Source organism: Dermacentor andersoni, chromosome 1 (assembly GCF_023375885.2).
Source record: "Dermacentor andersoni chromosome 1, qqDerAnde1_hic_scaffold, whole genome shotgun sequence".
In the NCBI taxonomy this organism is placed as follows: Eukaryota; Metazoa; Arthropoda; class Arachnida; order Ixodida; family Ixodidae; genus Dermacentor; species Dermacentor andersoni.
The window spans coordinates 314,299,860-314,307,142 of record NC_092814.1 but is presented as its reverse complement, the minus strand read 5'-3'; the positions used below and the strand labels follow the sequence as shown (position 1 = coordinate 314,307,142).

Genomic DNA, 7,283 nt, shown 5'->3' with positions numbered 1-7,283 from the left:
GACAAGCACGGCGTAAAACAAACACTGTAAGTTCATTTATAATATACGTATGTATCTGTATAAATAAATAAATAAATAAATAAATATATATGTGTATATATATATATATATATATATATATATATATATATATATATATATATATATATATATATATATATATATATATATATATATATATATAGATAGATATATATATGTAGATATATATATATATATATATATATATATATGAGAGGCACAACTTGACATTCACCCTAATGTAGCACGAAGCTACATCAGATTGTCCTTGAAGTTTGCAGTTAGCGTGGATGCTTAACATGTATGAGCTAGACACAATTTCATCTCATTGGAAATGTCTGTGTCTACGTATATCATGCTAGAAAACTTGATCCAGGAAGGCTGCGCTTGGCGTATAATTTTGACCAGCTAAGGGTACCTTACCGGGCACCCAATGCACGGTACACAGGCGTTTTTGCATTTCGGCCCCCTCAAAATGCGGGCGCCGCGGTCGGGATTTGATCCCGCGCCACCGCGTGCTTAGCGGGTATTAGTGCTTCGCAGCTCGAGGTTCCACCTGTCACAGAAGCAACTGGCCCACTACAACACATTAGGGTAATTCCACAGCAGAGGGGAAAAACAATCGACAGGCGGGCTTAGAGAAGCAGTTGAATATCAGCCGTAGCTGTTTCGTTACTGTAACTCATTCTCCGTTAAAGTCACATGCAAATATTTCGGCCAGGTGCAACCTGCGCGAGGTCGCATTCTAGCGCGCATAGCGTGCCGCATCCTCTTCTCTGCACTCAGGCACGTACCCAGGATATTTTTTCGGGGGGGGGGGGCAATCCCGAGGTAACCTTTCTATGCAAATGAAGGGCGGGTTTACCTTCATTAGTACAAACGTTAATAATTCCCGCCGCTCGCTATAAAGGCACGTAAACCCGCAAAACAGAAATTAAATAAGGTGTATCTCACAAGCACGCCTGTGATGTACATCTCTGCTTTACTTGGCAAACCAGGGGTGCTATGCAGGATGCGCCGAGTTTGGCGAAACTCGGGATCTTCACGAGCTCTGGCGACACCCCAAGATGAAAGCACAAATGGTACCGAGACACAGTTTATCTTTCGAGAAGCCTCCAGTTTCATTGGTTTATCTAGATTCACTCTGGGTGGCTATCATTCCTTGGGCGTTGCCTTCTGGGCGGTCGACAAACTGGGGCTCACGTGATCATACCGTCGGTGCATGGTCGCGCCTTCTTTCACTTGTTTGTCGTTCCACCGAGTGCATTAAACGCACAAGTGAGTTATAAAACAAATGCATTTAATACAATATTATTAGTTAGTTTAACGTGGTTTAAAAGCATTTTAAAGCTTACAAGATGTACACTGAATGTGTATTCGACTAATTTGTAATTTAGTACGCTTCACATTATACCACGAGGGAACGCTGTGGTGGCGTCATCACATACATTCATCGGGCGAGCATGGCGGCTAAACATCGAAGAGGCCCAGTGTAAACAAACTCGTACAACGAGCTTGCAGTGCGCGACGTAGTGATCAGGCTCGACGATGACCACTATTTCTTGGATAGTTCTGTTCCTCCGTGAGCAATCTTTCCGTGCACCCCGAAAGACTGCGAATAGCTTAGGCGATTTTACAGATCGCTACGCGTACTTACTGTTCACGGCACAATCCTGAACAAAAAACTTATCCGGTGCTGCTTCTGTGAGTGCGCCGAGTTCCTCCACTCTGCGTGACTGCGAGTGTCACGAATATTGCATAGTGTGTGCAAAAGGAAGACAGCCGATATAGCTACGATGCGACAAGGAGGTGGTGCCGACGATGGATCTCGCAACCAACACAGTGACGGAGGCATCGACAAACTGCAGATAAGTCTATTTCTACTGTTTCATATTTAGCATAATAATAGTGCACGGATTAAGTCACTTTCGTAGTAACGAACTGAATGTCCTGCAGTTTAAAAAAGGCATTGAGAGCCAATGAGTGTTCGTGCTTTTACATGTACGTGGGCCCGCGAAAATATGGAAAAGATAAAGGTAACCTTCACTAACTTAGTGATATAACAGAAGTTCATCAGTGACATTCAGCCCGCAGAATCTATGGAAGAGTATCTTTATCCAGGTGAAATATCAATAGCGGGTACTGATATAAAGCAGAAAACTTATACAAAAATTTCATGGGTTGAACAGCACATGGGAGGCATTACCGAATCGTGATCGCCACGTTACCGATATCCTTGAAAAATGTTTAGAATCGTTGCATTCTACCGGTTATGCAATATGGGACATAAACCTGGAGGTTAACAAGGAAACTTGAGAAGTCGAGGACTGTGCAGAAAGCGAAGTAACAAAAATTGTTGGAGATAGCATTAAGGCAGGAAGAAAGTGGCGTAGTAAACCGTGGCAACTGATATGCTAGTTGAGATTAAGAAAAAAATTGGAATCGGTGGGCAGGCCATGCACATCTTCAATCACTTGTTGTTAATTTATAACAGGTGATTACATAAACGTGACAGAATGGATATCAAGGAGAGAGAACTGCAGCCGAAGATGGTAGAAAATTGCGTAATGGGACAAAAATATGATGTTTGTAGGCATAGGATGCAATCAGCTCGTATAAGACGGGATTGTAGGGAGCGCCATTGATTTTGCAGTGAAGAAAAATAGGTTTGTGGTGCTGACAGTAGAGGCTCGTGAAGGTTCGAGGACATGTCAGCTGTTGGCACACTAATAAACATTACAATTGGCTCTGAAAAATACAACCCGTTATGAAAAATAAAGCAATGTTGTCCCGACAAATTGTTTTATTATGCATACACTAAAGGCTTCCACAGTCGAGGGCAGTTAGTACCAATAGTGCAATGAGCATTTTTATTTGTAAATAATGGTTTATATGCGGTTGATTCATTCCAACAATCCACTTTTTTTGCAGCAAAACATTCTGCTGCTGGAGGCACTCAACCGCCTGGTGGCAGTAGGCGAGCGCCAGGCACATGCTCTTGAGAGTGTGGCAAGGTCCAGAGGGCTGCTCTGCAACAGTAGGATCAGTGCACTCACTGCTTTCCAGTCGAGCCCCCAGAACACACCTTATAAAGGAGCTTTCAGTTTATTATTTTGTTTATTATTCAAGAGCATGAATCAAATTATTGCAGTAAACATTGTGCTGAGCATATTGGGACACTTGTAACATGCACTTGATGTCTCTTCAAAATGGGCAAACACATAAGACAACCTGGACCATGTAAATGAAAAAGACACTAATGCAGCATATACGTCATTGTGCTGTTTGTTCTTTCTATGTGCAAGAATACAGTGGGTATTGATTAGCCACAAGATGAACGGTGTGTGTATTTCACAATAAAAAGACAGGAAACGGCATGACCTTAATAATGCTATCACCTATAGACTGTGCACATGAATGCAACACTCCCCGATTTAAATGTGCCATTACATGCACGTTCGATACCACATATTCTTTAACAATGTCATATTTGCATGTACTAATTTTCACACAGCTTAAGCGCATGCATAGCTCACTTGTGATGTATCCATTTCATAGGCCAAATACTTGTACACTTTGTCCTTTTGTGTTGTATGAAAAGCGGCATCCTCTAGTCGGATACAACTTCACAAGACAGGAGAGGCCCCGCCCAGATGACCAAAGCGCAGCAGCCGATTGCCTCCACGCCTAAAGAAATAGTCCTTCTCCAATGAGCGGGTATTAGTGCGTCCAGCGGCACGACGTCAGTGTAGAGTGTGTGTGCCCATTGGTGCAGGCTTGTGTTCACCTGCCGTTGAAGTGCAGATTCTGCGGCCTCCTAAAGTTGTATCCGACTATAGAATCACGTAATGCCTTGCACTGGTTGCATAGACTTTAGCAGCTTGATAGCACAGAATGATCAGGAACAGAAATCTATAAAGGCACCCAAGCAAAGCTGGCTGGCCACACTTCCATTATGAGGGGCTGTAAACAGTTCTCACCCTATATTCCCATGACATCCTTGAAAAAGAGGTGGTGTTTGGCACTTTAGAATCAAAAACAGATTACAGTGAATGTTGTGTACCACGTTAAAACAAACTTAGCTTGGTTATCTGCACAGCATGTAATGAAAGCTTGTGCTTCACATAGGAAACAAAGTGCTCTGTCCAGTACAACTGTCGAGTTTGCTGTGGCACCTATTATGTCATTAGTGTCAACATACAAATTTTCAAAGGCCATTCATTTCACCATTATTTTTGTATGATGGTTCTTTCAATCAGTGCTTGTATTACATGAGCAGGTGGATTTGAAAGCAAAGCTTTGTTTGCAAACCTTCAGACTTCCATAATTGTGTGGCAAGGCACTGGCATGGTGTCGAATAGCTCACACTTCCTCGGTCCTGCACCAAAGAGGCCCAATGCTCTATTTGAAGTTGGACCGCGCAACAATTCGACGGCACACAAAGAAGAGTAACACACACAGCAGAGCGTTCTGCTGTGTGTATTTCTCTTCTTTGTGTCCCGTCGAATTGTGGTGCAATTCAGCTTCAAGCTTGTATACCGATACGACTCTTCAACCTCACCAATGATCTAGTTATTAAGCCACAATGGCGCACATCTTTGAAATGTCCCAACACGAATTAGCTCTCCAACAAATCACCACAAGCATGAAATTTTGCTGCGCAGGTGTATGCACGTGCCATATTCTGTACCACTCAACTCGCAGGAATCAAAGGGGGCAATCATTAACCAGCCTTACTGCTGCCGTTACCATCATCATCATGGCACCAATAGAAAGACAGTGCTGCGTTTCAGTAAAGGGAGTGCCGGAGGGAAAGGCGTGACAGCGAGGCTTGAGGCTTACAACAAAAATAGCATTTACAAGACATGTTCAATGCCAAAATATGCTGCATATTGCTCATCCTACTTTCGCATTGCGGCAAGCTTTTACACGTTTGAGCATGCCACAGTTTGTGTAATCATTGCTCTAAAGCTGTACAAAAGGTCTATTCGCTTTGCAATCTTTATTTTTATCATGGCGGGTTAAAGACCCACTTTTCATTGGCATCTGCAGCACATTTCTCCCGATATGTAATTTTGCCTTGGTGGTTCACGACATCTTCACGCACACCGAGTTCTGCAGAGCAATGCTACTGCTGAAGAATTAGAGCCCTATTATGAGACGAAAATATACGATTTGTCCATACAGAATAACGCTGCCCCCCCCCCCCCCAAAAGAAATACACTGAACCACTGGCACATGCACCAACAGTGAACACAGCAAACACTCTGAAGTATTTTCTTCATGCAAGCCAGCACACTCAGATTCTCAATGCATTTTCATTTTGCCATAAATGCATAGGCACAACCGGCTTGGCGCGACATCCGCATCTCGCACTGCAACAAACTGTGCAATGCCTTGCTGTTTCATAGTGTGGCCGATAGATGACGCATGACCAAAGTTCAGCATTATGCATACTAAGTAACTTGTACTAAGTAATCTCATAAAAAAACCCAAGTTCTTTATGAGATTAGCATTCACAGGGTACTTCACACAATTTGTGATATCCATTTATCTATTTATACTTCATTAACCTCTTTCCCCCAAAAGTGAGCCATTTGTAAGGCACCCTGATAGACAAGTAGAACAATCGGTAAAAAGTCAGCAACCAGCGAAAAAGTCAGTATCATAGGCTGCCGCATCTGTGACGTCGGAAACACAAAATTTAAGTCGGCTACAGTGAAGTGACAAATTTGGCAATATGGTGCGTCTAGACATTGCTTCAATGCTAATCACAGTAACGCTGACATTGAAGGCACCTTAATTCCTACGTACGTTGCGTCGACACACCCGACTACGTTCGTAATGTTTCCGCGAAGAAGCGTTTCTTTATAAATGCCCGCTCAGCCGCAGTCTTCGGGAAAGCCAGCCACCGCTTCCGCACTGCCGCATCAATAAGCGCATCAGACATCTCTGACACAGGCTCACAATAGTTTGATGACGTCAAATGTAACGCTCGGCGCCGACGCTTCCCTGAAAACTCCCAGTCCCGTAGAAACGGAGGGCGCAGAGGACTTGCTCTTCAACGGTGAGCGAATGAAGCCCGCCACGCTGTCTCCACAGACGAGAGTCTTCGCCTAGCTCGTCACACAGCCAGCGCACTGATGTCTTCGACAGGCCAAAATGACGCTGAAACTCCACGGCGGTCATGTACGCGAACGGTTCCAGACGGTCATACTGACGCTTGCTGCCGCTGGCTGCAATAACACAGGCTGCTGCTGCCGCCGCCATGTTCCCGAGTTGAACTCGGAGGGGGTTTCGCGATGTACGAGTTTAGCACGAGTTCGCCTGTCAATCAAAGCCAGAGGTCACGCCCCGCGCGAGGCATGTAACTCTTGTGCGCGCACCCACCACGGTTGGGCCACGCCCAACTTATCTTTCGGCAACAGCGACGCGGTGCCGAGCTGAGAGGCATCAACAATATTCACCACCGACATAAAACACGCACAACACACTGTCATCGGTGATGTACTGCGCACTACTATCAAAACAAAGCGTTGACTGTCGCTGGTTTCTCGGGCTGAGATGGCCCCACAGCACGGTTTCATTGCCTGCATTGTGGCGACGTAGCGCACAGTAAATAATTATCGGCACGTCACTGTAGCTGCTTGCAAAGCGTCGATGCGCCGAGGGTGACGACGATGCTGAGGGGTGCGTATCGCAGCAGTCGTTTGAGATGGCTGCTCTGTCATCGGTGATATATCGGAGCCACAACGTCGTAAACACGATCAGCGTCCGAGAATCGCTCGCTCTTCTAGACCCAGTGCAATGGCATTTCTTCATCACAAGCACTCGGCACTCAACAGTTCCACCACCTTCCTCAGTTCGAAGTCTCATTTCATAACCGCACACAAGAGCCCTCACCTGCCAAAATGCGATTGCTGCGGTGTCGTTACGATATCCTTCGGCGATCGCTGCTGGCTCCAGCATAAGTAATCCGCAAGCACCTTGGTGCGCACAAAACACTCAAATACTGCGTACATGCGCTCAGAGGCACTTTCACTGGGCAAGCGATGACAAGCGATGAATTAATTGTGTCGCTGGGAAGCATGCACTTCTTCGCAATGCATCGCCGAGGCTTCGCGCACAAAGATAAACTGGTACATTTTCACTAAACTGCGTCACTACGGGCACTACGGACCACCATTTTGCATCGACAGCCGTTGCTCCCGTATTTATGACTAGTGTATCGTTTTTAGTTGGTAAAGCGGTGGCCTTAAGGC

The 7,283-nt window shown here is 45.1% G+C and overlaps 1 long non-coding RNA gene across 1 annotated transcript; it reads right to left on the bottom strand.

Moving 5' to 3' along the window:
* Window positions 1-2,863: 2,863 nt before the first annotated feature.
* Window positions 2,864-4,614, bottom strand: LOC140215338 (uncharacterized). The gene is made up of 2 exons (XR_011892293.1): window positions 4,333-4,614; window positions 2,864-3,050 (listed from the first exon to the last, which is right to left on the bottom strand). It is a non-coding gene; the product is annotated as an uncharacterized lncRNA (long non-coding RNA).
* Between the last annotated feature and the right edge of the window lie 2,669 nt (window positions 4,615-7,283).